The following is a 14,310-nucleotide window of genomic DNA, read 5'->3' on the forward strand; positions in this document are numbered from 1 at the left end:
AGCATTATGAGCATTGTGTAGCAACAATTATTTTCTCCATAGCTGAATATCTGTGAAAGTATGAATATCATATACTGGCATAAAGATGCTGGAGCTTGAATTATATGTGTTACAAAAATATACTGAGAACAGTATACAGCTAATCTCTCATATTGCAAAGACCTGAGTTGTTATCGTGTGTGGTATTTTGTTCCAGGGAAATTAACATTCTATAATTATGAAATTTGATAAGCGGATAACATACTTGAAGCCAATTTTTATTTCTTAGCATTTTAATTACCCCAAATCATTCTAATACATATTTGCATAGGCCGCCAGGAAATGTTTCTTAAGAACTTGGCTTTAATTTAAAACATATCACCATGTAGATCCAGGGAGGCATGCAAATAAGCTGGTTTCAAACTAAAGTCTATGAGGGGAACGTTGAATTGTTGAAATGTAGGGCCAGTATTGATACAGCAAGGAGGTTTGACGCACACTGTAAGCCATGCCTTATGCTAACAGTGTCTAAATGGTATATATAAGTGGGAATAAGTAATATCAGAGAGGGGGTTGTGTAACACCTTGGTCATTGATGCAATATATGGAAAACAGGTGGCCATACACATTAGTTGTGGTTAAAAGCGGACAATTTTAACCAAAGTGATCATTTTAGCCACCCGACGACAAACGCGCATTGTCTGAAAAGAAGTCGGTCATGTTTGTAATTTTTGTCCAGTGACAAAAAAAGATTGTTCATGGACAACATATCTTTCTTTGAAAAAATGTTCCTAGAAAGATACCACGTCCATTGCTCAGATTCATCGAACATTTATGGCTAGTTTGAACAACTGTAATGGCCAATATAGACAAAAATGTGTATTGCTGCATCTGTGAAATGATTGTTCAACTACTGTTCACCATTAACCTACTTTTCCTACTTCTACTACTATTGTGCATGGTCACCTAATAGATAACAGTAGCATATAATAAAATGTTAACAAAGTTGTTGATAGTACTGTACATTGCTGTGATTTCATAAATATTCTACCAGTCAACATACAGTATTCTTCAGCAGTACCAGCCTGTGCCTTGCTATGTGTACAGTTGACCAGTATGGTGTAATATTGTTTTTCCTCATTGGGAAAAGTGTTTTACCTTAAAGGGGATACTTTAATGCCCCCCCCCCCCCCAATGCCCGGGCCCCTCACACAGATTGTACTCGTTCCCCAGCTCCTGCGTCGCTTCTAATACACGCACGGCCTCTGCTGCATCTTCCGCAGGCCGCGCTGCAACATCCGGTGACGGGGAAAGGAGGGGGGGCATGCCAGTAGCAGGCCGCGATGGGAATGAGCCTCCCTAGTGTCACCCGCGATGCTAGGGAGGCTCATTCCTGTTGCGGCCTGCTATTGGCTGAAACACCCCCACCCCCACCCCACCTCAGATGTTTTGCTCTCGGCTATAGGGAGATGCAGCTGCGGCCGTGCAGGCATCAGAAGTGATGCGGGTGATGTATGTACAATCTGTGTGAGGAGCCCGTGCATTGGGGGGGGATTTTGGGGGTTGGATAACCCCTTTAATAAATACATGAAGGTGCATAGAGTCTGTTGAAAAACTGTGGATCTGCAAGCAGAATTGTCCTCCTTAATACTACCTGTCTGCTGCATAAACCCCTATAAAGCAGTAGCAACCAATATTAACACTAGAGATGATCACATTTTTAAACAATTCGATTCGCCGGTTCGCCAAATTTTTGGGGAAAGATTTTGTTTGATCCGAATAAATTTAAGGTGAATTTCATTAATAAACAGCTATTTCCTGGCTGCAGAGAGCCTTTATAGTGGTGTAGAACACTGTGCCTTGCAGTTACACGCATAGGGAGTTACACTAAGAATCACTGCACACTTCAGTTATTTGGGCAGTTACGGGGCCAAAACTGACTAAATAACTCATGTATGAACTCAGCCTTACAGGTCAATGTTAGCGCCAAGAAGAAGCACACTCCTTTTACACTGTCGCCAGCTGATTCCACATAGATGTCTACAGACCCTATTCTATTAAATACAAGTAGAGCCCCCCCCCCCCCCCCCCCGACAGAGTGGAGAGGGTGTCAGCAGTAAGTTTGTGTCGACTTTACTGATTATTTTGCCCATCCTCTGATCAGTCAGAACAATAACCCACAAAAAACGGATCCTGTCTGTGGAGCTTCCGCCTTCACTTGGTCAGCATTTGGTCATTAATCCATCAGTATTGCCAATGCCCAAAAAAACTGGAGTGGATCCAAAACAGAGATGACACGTGAACAGAATATTTGCATGTCTTCTGTGTTTTGTACCCACTCCTGCTTTTGGCTACCAAATCATAAGCCAATTCTGATGGGACCATACAGGCCTTAGAGCTGCTACACAGACAGATCAGAAGAAGTGTCAAATAAATGATGATGTCAGCCAAGCAAAAAGGCTAAATAGTGGCCCATTCATAAAGTGGGGAGGGAGGAAGCAGCATGAGGAGACCACAGAGTGGCCCAATGACAAAGTGTGGTGGTGGCAGCATCAGGAGGCCACAGAGTGACACAATGACAGAGTCTGAAGGTGGCAGCAGCATCAGGAGGCCACAGAGTGGCACAATGACAGAGTCTGGAGGTGGTGGCAGCAGCAGCATCAGGAGGATGCCACAGAGTGGCACAATGACAGTGTGGAGGTGGCAGAAGCAGCATTAGGAGGCCACAGAGTGGCACAATGACAGACTGTGGATGTGCGGCAGCATGAGGAGACCACAGAGTGGCCCAATGACAGAGTCTGGAGGTGGCGACAGCAGCAGCATCAGGAGAAGGCCACAGAGTGGCACAATAACAGTGTGTAGGTAGCGGCAGCATCAGGAGGCCACAGAGTGGCACGGTGACATAGTGTGGAGGTGGGTGGCAATACCAGTACCCGATGAAGATGGTGCTTGAAAGAAGGAGCACTTGACATCAGATGTGTTGCATCAGAATAGTAGCTGAGGCAGGTAGCCAGAAGAAACTGGTCTCTTTTGTCAAAGTGTTGGTGTGGCACCATGGATGATCAAGTCTGATGCATCAGGCATTGGTGGGTGGAAATCCTGGCTATTTCATGCCTGATTAATCTTGACAAAGGTCAGTCTCTCCACATTTTGGGTGGACAGGCGAGTTCTCCTTGGGGTAACTATGGCCCCCGCTGCACTAAACATCCGCTCTGATGTCACACTACTGGCTGGGCAGGACAGCTTTTCCAGGGCAAACTCTGCTAGTTGCAGCCACAAATCCAATTTGGCTGCCCAATAGTCCAGTGGATCTTCAATGTGGGGTGGAAGGGTGCTGTCCAAGTACTTCTCTATGTCTAGCTGCTGGTGAGTAGTTTCTTCACTATGCGGGTGAAGGAAGCTGCTCATCAGCGACTCTCGACTCAGGCTGCTGCTGATGGAGCTGGTACTGCTGCTGCCATCCCACCCCTCCCCAGCAGCTATGGCACTGAAACGTGAGCACAGAGGCCCCCCCCCCCAGTCAGACCTACGAGAGGATGGATGATGGCGCAGATAGGCAGCAGCCAACTGACTACAAAGGAAGTCTCTATAGTAGTTAAGTTTGTCCTCCCTCTCAGCGCGTGTAAAAAAAAGCCCCCAATTTTTGACCGGTAGTGAGGGTCCAACAAGGTGGCAAGCCAGAAGTCATCCTTCTGCCGAATGGTGACAACTCGACTGTCACTACCCAAGCAAGTGAGCATACAGCGGGCCATTTTCGCAAGTGACTCGGAGGGACTCCATGCCTCCATCTCCACTGCATACAGCCACTGTGTGCCTGGGTCATCTGCCTCATCTTACTCATCTCCCTCTTGCTCCTCCGGCTGCTCCTGCTCCTCCTCTCCTGTCACCTGTGTAGAAAAACCACCCATTTCGCTACACATTTCTTGAGCTCCAATGTCCTCCTCCTCTTCCTCCAGTTCAGCCCCCACAGAGCTCATGTGGCTGTGAGATCTAGGCACTACGTCTCCAGTCCCCTGACAAGCCATATCTAGCAGCATCTGTTCCAGAACATGTAGCAGTGGAATGAAGTTGTTCATCCCGTAGTCCTGGTGACTGACAAATAACGTGGCATCCTCAAAGGGCCTGAGTCAACGGCAGGTGTCACGCATGAGCTGCCACTGGCTGACATCGAAGTTATGCAGGGAAGTACTCCTGTCCTCTTGGGTCTGTTCGTACAGTCGGTCCAACATATGGAAGGTGGAATTCCAACGGGTGGAAAGGTCGCATATTAGCCTATGTTGGGGGATGCCGTTCTGCCGCTGGAGCTCAAGAAGGGTGTGCGGTGTACTAGTGGCTGAAATGCATGCAAAGTTTCCCTTCTATTTTTATGATGTCTTGCAGATGGGTGGAAGACTTCAGGAAACGCTTGACAACCAGATTAAACACTTGTGCCATGCAGGGCGCATGGCTTAGCCCTCCTTGACGCAGTACCGACACAATGTTTTTACCGTTGTCGATCACCATGGTTCCGATTTTCAGTTATCGCGGAGAGAGCCAGGATTCTATTTCTTGCTGAATGACATGGAGCAGTTCCTCCCCTGTGTGACTCCGTTCGCCAAGGCAAACAAGGTGCAGAACAGTGTGACACCGCCGTGCCCTGCACATGTGGTATGCTGGAGGGGCACTGTGAATTGTCCCTCAGTGGAGGCTGAGGACACGGTGGAGGATGAGGAGGCAGAGGTGGACATTGTCGCTGTACCAACGGTGTGGCAACATAGAGGGGAAGCGCCTTCACCTGGCAAAGTTGCTGGTGTGGCTGTGCAGGAACCACATTCACCCAGTGGGTCGTAAAGGACATGTACTGTCCCTGACCGTAGTTACAGCCGTGCACTTTGGCAGACACCGACAGGCTCAAGGACTGGCCCACCTTCTGTTCTACATATTTGTGCTGGGCTGGCACTGCCTTTTTGGCAAAGAAATGAGGGCTTGGGACTCTCCACTTCGGCTCTGCACAAGCCATCAGTTCTCTGAAAGATTCAGAGTCCACCACTTGGGGAGGGACTGCAGCACCAGCAACTTGGACAGGAGCACATTCAGCTTCTGCGCCGTTGGATGAGTGCACGCATACATTGTCTCTTGGCAATCGCTTCGGTGATCGATTGCTGACGGAATGAGTGACGAGGAGGAGGAGCAGGAGAATCGGAACCAGCAGATGATGGGAATGACAGACAGCTTTAACTGCCTGAAACTGGGTGCGTTCGACTAGGTGATGCAGTGGTTGCTGCAGTAGGCTGGACCACCACATCAGAGCCACGGTTCTCCCAGGCCACTCTATGGCAACGCTGCATATGTTGACGCAGGGCTTTAGTGCCAACATTGACACCCTGATCACTCTTCACCTTCTGCCCACTAATTCCACATATTGCCACGTTCACCACTACGCACTGACTGAATGCTACCGCTGCTTCCTCTGTGAACCCCTGCACCGCTACTTCCCGGGCAGGTAGGCTCCCGCAAAGCAGGTGGTCTACCCCAGGCATATTTGGCTCCTGATCTCCCACTGATGCCACCCTGCTGACTCCCGCCCATGCTAGCAACTTGCTGGATCCGCCCCTGGCTCATGGGCAAGCTGCTACCCTCTTCTCCTGATGATGATGAAACCCCTTCCTCACCCGACTCCTAAGTGCGATCAGCTACATCATCATCATCGAGTACTGTCTGCACATCACTGATGTCCTCAACCGTCTCTGGGTCAGGAGCCTGACCCCTCGCAACACCAGCTCCCATGCCACTCTCCTCATCACTACTTGCCCGCCTAGCGGAGGAAGTGGCGGATTTCTCCTCCAGATCTTGGCTGGGCAGTAGCTGCTGACTGTCATCTAGTACCTCACCCTCGCTGTCTAGTGGAGCTGAGCCCACATCATACAATACTTCTGTGGCTCTGGGAACAGTAAAGGACAGAGGCAGGTTGAGGACAGGTGAGGGCGCAGGGCCTGCTCCAGGGCCATGCCAACTAAGGTTTGTGTCTGACGAACCCACTGACTCTTGGCTGGGGGTGTCTGATGTCACTTGCGACGAAGTCGAAGATCGAGTCAACTACTCATAAACCACTGGGTTGCTGGTCACGACACAACCGCTATCGGAGACTGGGAACTCAGGGCTCTCGAAGTGACCCCTGCTGCCACAGTCCCTTACTCTGCTGCGGCCTCTGCCTGCACCAGAAACATTTAGGCCTCTGCCACTTCCCTCTGCAGGACCTGGCACTTCTCTGCCTTACATACTGTTAGATCAAATAAATAAAAAGGAAATTAAAACACCCCACAAAAGCCTTTACTACTGATAACTGCACCGCTGAGCTGCAAATATATTTTTTCTTTTTCTGATAAAACACCTCACAAAAGCCTTTACAACAGATTACTGCACCGCAGAGTGGCAAATGTATTTTTTTTCTTTTTCTGCTAGAACACACCACAAAAGCCTTTACAACAGATTACTGCACCTCAGAGCGGCAAATGTATTTTTTTTCCCGCTAAAACACCCCACAAGTCTTTACTACAGATTACTGCACCACAAAGCGGCAAATGTATTCTTTCTTTTTCTGTTAAAACACCCCACAAAGGCCTTTACAACAGATTACTGCACTGCAGAGTGGCAAATGTATTTTTTCTTTTTCCGCTAATACACATTACAAAAGACTTTACAAGAAATAACTACACCGCAGAGCGGCAAATATATTTTTTTCTTTTTCTGCTAAAACACCCCACAAAAGCCTTTACTACAGATAAGTGCACTGCACAAGGGCACATAAGACGTAGAAATATTTCCTTGTAATAACCCCTGTTAATGCCTGTATCAAACAGCACTTGCACCCTAATAAGAACGGTTTGCTGGAATTACAGAGCTGTATTATGGCAAGTTGGGTGCCCAGTCAGTGCTGCAAGGTCTGATAGGAATGTTCCTATTACTCAGGCTGTCACTTCCCTGAATGAGCCCTGTTCAACAGAAATGCAGTGGAATGATTCCTCCCTATCCTTTCCCTACACCTTGAATAATCTTTCTCTGCACTTGTAAATCGTTTTTATTTAGCACAATGACCTTTTTTCTATTACTGTTCCTAGCGCCTGCGGACACGTCTCTCCCTGCACGGAGTACAATGGCGAATGACAGAGTCTAAGATGGCTGCCGTATTTGTAGGGCTGGGACATCACAGGGCTGGCTGGCTGCTGATTGGCTGCATGCATGTCAGTATGGGTGATCCCGCCTTTCCAGAGTTCCTTTCTCCATGTCCTCACAAGTGCAGCAGCCATTTTAGGAAAAATGTGATTCATTACCACAAAGCACGAGGAAATTCACATTCGGTGTAAATCAAATTTTTCCTGAAATTCGTAATGAATTCCACTTCGTCAGCTTCGATTCACTCATCTCTAATTAACAACAATGAAAAAGAAATAGTAAAAAACTAAATGAGAGAAGTGTTTTGTTTGTTAACAACATAAAGACTCATCAATAATAATCAAGGGCATTACTAAAGTCTTAAAATATCAGGGGCACACACTCAACGGCATATGTTTTGCCCTGTTCCCCCAAAAATTGTATTAAAGGTTGTAAAGCCATAAAATGACTTTTTGACAACATGATGGGCTTAGCTACACCGTCTCATGAGTATACTGTCTCTACATATTACTTCATAATGAAAATTATGTGAGGCCTACAACCAGTAGATACATACATACATACATACATAAATGCATCAGCCCTGTCTCCAAATAATTTCACACCTCATGTACAGTTATAACAAATATATATATATATATATATATAATTCAGTCACTAAATAAGACCTCAACACCATAATATACAGTTGCAAGAAAAAGTATGTGAACCCTTTGGAATGATATGGATTTCTGCACAAATTGGTCATAAAATGTGATCTGATCTTCATCTAAGTCACAACAATAGACAATCACAGTCTGCTTAAACTAATAACACACAAAGAATTAAATGTTAATGTTTTTATTGAACACACCATGTAAACATTCACTGTTCAGGTGGAAAAAGTATGTGAACCCTTGGATTTAATAACTGGTTGAACCTCCTTTGGCAGTAATAACTTCAACCAAACGTTTCCTGTAGTTGCAGGTCAGACGTGCACAACGGTCAGGAGTAATTCTTGACCATTCCTCTTTACAGAACTGTTTCAGTTCAGCAATATTCTTGGGATGTGTGGTGTGAATCGCTTTCTTGAGGTCATACCACAGCATCTCAATTGGGTTTAGGTCAGGACTCTGACTGGGCCACTCCAGAAGGCGTATTTTCTTCTGTTTAAAGCTATTCTGTTGTTGATTTACTTCTATGCTTTGGGTCGTTGTACTTTTGCAACACCCATCTTCTGTTGAGCCTCAGCTGGTGGACAGATGGCCTTAAGTTCTCCTGCAAAATGTCTTGATAAACTTGGGAATTCATTTTTCCTTCAATGATAGCAATCCGTCTAGGCCCTGATGCAGCAAAGCAGCCCAAAACCATGATGCCCCCACCACCATACTTCACAGTTGGGATGAGGTTTTCCTCCACACATAGTGTTGTGTGTTTCTTCCAAACAACTCAACTTTGGTTTCATCTGTCCACAGAATATTTTGTCAGTACTGCTGTGGAACACCCAGGAGCTCTTGTGCAAACTGTAACTGTGCAGCAATGGTTTTTTTTGGACAGCAGTGGCTTCCTCTGTGGTATCCTCCCATGAAATCCATTCTTGTTTAGTGTTTTACGTATCGTAGATTTTTTAACAGGAATGTTAGCATATGCCAGAGTCCTTTGTAAGTCTTTAGCTGACACTCTAAGATTCTTCTTCACCTCATTGAGCAGTCTGCACTGTACTCTTGCAGTCATCTTTACAGGATGGCCACTCCTAGGGAGAGTAGCAGCAGTGCTGAACTTTCTCCATTTATAGACAATTTGTCTTACCGTGGACTGATGAACAGCAAGGCTTTTGGAGATACTTTTATAACCTTTTCCAGCTTTATGCAAGTCAACAATTCTTAATCGTAGGTCTTCTGAGAGCTCTTTTGTGCGAAGCATCATTCACATCAGCAATACTTTTTGTCTTTAGCACCATGGCCTGGGCTCAGGTCCAATGGAAGACTATATGGCTGCAGTCAACAAGACACTGCCATAGAACCCTACCATAGGCCACTGACAGTCAATGGTACAGTAGGGAGCTGATGGCTCCACCATAATGTTCAACTGTATCTGGATCTTGTAGACATAGATACAGTAGTGTTTTAACTGGGGATACAGGGCACCAGGTAAAGGTCTTCATTAGCAGAGGGTTTACGGTGTCTTTTATTTCTCTTACCCTGTGGGTTGTGTGCATGACCCTTTTGTTTTAAGATTCATGCACACAATTGCATTATTGTTCCATATAGGCCGCTAGTTTTATGGAGGCTTAGTATAGCTCATAAAGAAGTGTTTTGATGGTTACTATACTGGACCTCCTCATGCTTATAACTTTATTTGGAGGCATATAGTTTGTGGCATAAACCATCCAATATTGTATTATAGAGGAATTCACCAGTAAAGGTAATACTCTGCCATAAGGTGGTATCACCTGATGGCACGCAGGCGTCATTCACACAGCTCCGCTGTGTCCATGAGGCTTTAGAGTCTGTAACTGTGAAACACTATTTACCTTGGATACCAACTTCTCACTCTTAAGTTCTTCCCTCCACAACCATTGTGGATGTCATTCCAGCACCTACCAGTTTATGTTTGTGAATTCCACAGCAAAATTTGCAAATATATATCGCAAAAAAACTATTTCCAAACCTCCGTAAAACAGAGAACATGTTCATTTGAAATATGTTTTAAATCTGAATTATACTGGTCTGTTACAGTCCCTTTAGAAGTGGTTAGAATGGAAACCTTTACTGGTTGCTGCGGGGCATGGGCTGTACTGACGGCTGGAACAGGCTGTGTTATACAAGATAGATGACAACAAAGATTGTATTATATTAATCAAATGCATTGATTTTCTGGTGGAATCTTCTGTTCAGCCAAAGGACAGAACTAGATTATACTGACACTACCATTATTCAGCTGCCGTATTCCATGTCCTTAAACTAGTAAAAAAGAAATAAATGAAATACACGAGGCATCAGTAACTATGGACATTTTAATAGGAAATGTCTAACTGAGGAGCTCATAGATGTAGCCAGGCTTGGTTAAACAGCATCAAGACCAGATTTGACATGATATACTGTCCTAGAAAAGGAATTATACTGTACATTTTTGCATTCTCCTAAGACCAGAAATCTACTTTACTCCATTGAAAGTTTTCCAAGTTGAGAGCCTCTTGTTGCACTGTTTCCTACAAACTGTGCGCTCTGGAAATGATTGAGATAAAAAAAAATCCAGATTCCACTGGTCATGTTACAATGGCACAACATCAAGAGGTGGTGAAGAAGAGACAGTTCTCAATGTTCATGTTGGAAGCAGGAAAATGGCCAAGCTTAAAGTGTATCTGTTGTTTCAGTTTATTTTATTTAGTGTAGGGACAAGGAAGTTAAACATTTTTATAATATACTTTATTAGGGAAAGATGTTTCTTTGTACTAGTTTTCTTAGAAAAGCTTTAACAGAGCGTTACTAAGGATAGCCCGTCTTCATTCTTTAATTCCACTGAGCACTGTATATGTAGCTAGCCCAGCAGGAGTGGAGGATTGGAGTGGTAGTGGCTCTGGCTGCAAAAGTTATTCACAGTGAAAATCCTCACAGCGATTATATCCCAGGTCCGTGCAGTGGTAGGAGGGTGCACCCTTTCCTCCCTTGGGGCACACCTTGATGTTGGGGCTCCTCCCTGATGGTAGTGGTGGTGCCCATGGTGTTATGAGTGTTGTACAGCTGCAGGGCAGGACATGTAGATGCTGTGGCCTGCGAATATTGGTGTAAGCAAGATTGGGAGTTGTAGTACTCCTCCTCTCTATATTTACAAAGTCTCTTTCTCTCTGCAGAATCTAAGGCTGGCAATAAGGTCCTTGTTATATTGTCTGCAATTTCCAGCTGTGGGATACAGGATTAAGATACAGCTGGCCAGGGCAATGTGGAGGGTGTCTTAGCAATGCCTCTCTCACTGCAGTAAAGTCTTTATCAGCCTTAACCACCTCAGCCCCCCTAGCTTAAACCCCCTTAATGACCAGACCACTTTTTACAATTCTGCACTACACTACTTTCACGGTTTATTGCTCGGTCATACAACTTACCACCCAAATGAATTTTACCTCCTTTTCTTCTCACTAATAGAACTTTCATTTGGTTGTATTTCATTGCTGCTGACATTTTTACTTTTTTTGATATTAATCAAAATTGACCGAAATTTTTGCAAAAAAATGACATTTTCACTTTCTGTTGTAAATTTTTTCAAACAAAACTACATTTCTATATAAATGTTTCTCAAAATGTATTGTTCTACATGTATTTAATAAAAGAAAATGCAATAAGTGTATATTTATTGGTTTGGGTAAAAGTTATAGCGTTTACAAACTATGGTGCAAAACAAATTAATTTACGCACTTTGACTTTCTGAGCACCTGTCATGTTTCCTGAGGTTCTACAATGCCCAAACAGTAGAAACACCCCACAAATGGCCCCATTTCGGAAAATAGACACCCTAAGGTATTCGCTGATGGGCATAGTGAGTTCATGGAATTTTTTTTTTTTTGGCGCAAGTTAGCAGAAAATGATATATTTTTTTGTTTTTGTTTTTTCTTACAAGTCTCATATTCCACTAACTTGTGACAAAAAATAAAATTTTACATGAACTCGCCATGCCCCTCACAAAATTCCTTGGGGTGTCTTCTTTCCGAAATAGGGTCACTTGTGGCGTATTTATACTGCCCTGGCATTTTAGGGGACCTAAAGTGTGAGAAGTAGTTTGGAATTCAAATGCGTAAAAAATGCCCTGTGAAATCGTATAGGTACTCATTGGAATTTGGGCCCCTTTGCGCACCTAGGCTACAAAAAAGTGTCACACATGTGGTATTGCCGTACTCAGAAGAAGTAGGGCAATGTGTTTTGGGGTGTATTTTTACATATACCCATGCTGCGTGAGATAAATATCTCTGTAAAAGACAACTTTTCCCATTTTTTTTATTCAAAGTTGTTATTTTACAGAGATATTTCTGTCACCCAGCATGGGTATATGTAAAAAGACACCCCAAAACACATTGCCCTACTTCTCCTGAGTACGGCGATACCACATGTGTGACACTTTTTTGCAGTCTAGGTGCGCAAAGGGGCCCAAATTCCAATGAGTACCTTTTAGGAGGGCATTTTTAGACATTTGGATTCCAGACTTCTTCCCACGCTTTAGGGTCTCTAAAATGCCAGGACAGTATAAATACCCAACATGTGACCCTATTCTGGAAAGAAGACACCCCAAGGTATTCCGTGAGGGGCATGGCGAGTTCATAGAAGATTATTTTTTTGGCACAAGTTAGCGGAAATATTTTTTTTTTTTTCTCACAAAGTCTCCCTTTCCGCTAACTTGGGACAAAAAGTTCAATCTTTCATGGACTCAATATGCCCCTCAGCGAATACCTTGGGGTGTCTTCTTTCCAAAATGGGGTCATTTGTGGGGTGTTTGTACTGCCCTGGCATTTGAGGGTCTCCGCAATCATTACATGTATGGCCAGCATTAGGAGTTTCTGCTATTCTCTTTATATTGAGCATATGGGTAATGAGATATTTTTTTTCCGTTCAGCCTCTGGGCTGAAATAAAAAAATTAACGGCACAGATTTCTTCATTTGGATCGATCAATGTGGATAAAAAAATCTCTGCCCAAAAAAAAAAGCAAAGTACAGGAAGCCGCTGCGATTGATAAAAATATCAAAACAGATTTTTTATTGTCGCAGCGCTTGTGTAGTGATTGTGGAGTGATGAAAAAAAAAAGAAAAAAAAATTGTCACTGCGGCGGGGCGGGCGTGGGTGAACACATGTGTGGGCGACCGATCAGGGCTGATCGGGCAAACACTGCGTTTTGCGTGGAGGACGAGCTAAGGTGACACTAATACTATTATAGATCTGACTGTGATCAGTTCTGATCACTTACAGATATTAAAAAGTGCCAATGCTGATTAGCGATATGCTAATCAGCGAATCAGTGACTTCGGTGTGGTGGGCTGGGCGCTAACTGAAGCTAACTACCTACCAAAGGGGCCTAAACTAACCTAAACCTAACAGTCATTACTGGTGAAAAAATAAAAGTGACAGTTTACACTGATCACTTTTTTCCTTTCACTAGTGATTGACAGGGGTGATCAAGGGGTAAATTGGGGTGATGGGGGGGTGATCTGGGGCTAAATATGTTGTGCTTGGTGTACTCACTGTGATCTGTGCTCTCTGCTGGGACCAACCGACGAAAAGGACCCAGCAGAGAGCACGGAAGCCATTTAACACATTATATTTATAAATATAATGTGTTATATGGACTTGTGGTTCATTATTTTAAAAGTCACCAACCTGCCAGTGCTGATCATTGGCTGGCAGGCTGGTGACCAACTCCTTCTGCGAATTTTGCCGACCCGCACTGCGCATGTGCGGGCCGGATATGCGCGCCATCTCGCATCTCGCAAGATGACGCATCGATGCATCCAGGAGGAATAACCCGGCCGCCCGCAGGACGCATCCCTGCGTTAGGCGGTCGGGAGGAGGTTAAACAGCAAATACCTTACTGGCTGTCTCCAGAATCTGGACAATCTTGGTTCTTCCATTTGCTCTCTGGAGCTTGTCTCACTTCCTCAGCTAACACACTACTCACTACTCAACTAGGGGCGGACCGAAGTCCCTCACCTAGCTTCTTACAGGGGCAAAGTCAGGATTATTAACCCTGACGTCTATAGAAACCCATACGGGGCTGTACAATAAATTAGAACATTAAATAACATTTAAATGATAAGAACAATTTGCAAGTACCTAATTCTGGGATACCGTAAAGATGCCAGTGTGTAACATAAAAAGGCTCCAGCCTGCCTCTTGTCACTACCTGTCACTGACTATATACATATGTCCTAACTATCACTGCCATCACCCTCTTTATTTGACTTGTTACACACAGGCATCTTCAGTGCTCAGTAGAAAGCTGAAGACTGAAGACAGAGACTTTTTAGCAATGCTTAGGGTGAGTTCACATCACCGTTATGGATTCCGATATTGTTTTCCATTATGACATGGTTATAACGGAATCCATAAGATGGAAGTCGAAATGGAAGCCTTTAAGAGGCATTCCATTTTGATCCGTCATAATAGAAGTCCACGGGAATCATAACGGATCCGTCTGATTCCCGTTATGCAACACGGAAA

At 44.5% G+C, this 14,310-nt stretch overlaps 1 protein-coding gene across 1 annotated transcript in view; it reads left to right on the top strand.

The window, feature by feature from the left end:
• The window catches only part of PLCB1 (phospholipase C beta 1), an 882,984-nt gene that overhangs the window by 778,958 nt on the left and 89,716 nt on the right, over positions 1-14,310 (top strand). The window lies entirely within an intron of this gene.

The sequence above is a fragment of the Bufo gargarizans genome, chromosome 4, assembly GCF_014858855.1.
Source record: "Bufo gargarizans isolate SCDJY-AF-19 chromosome 4, ASM1485885v1, whole genome shotgun sequence".
NCBI lineage: Eukaryota > Metazoa > Chordata > Amphibia > Anura > Bufonidae > Bufo > Bufo gargarizans.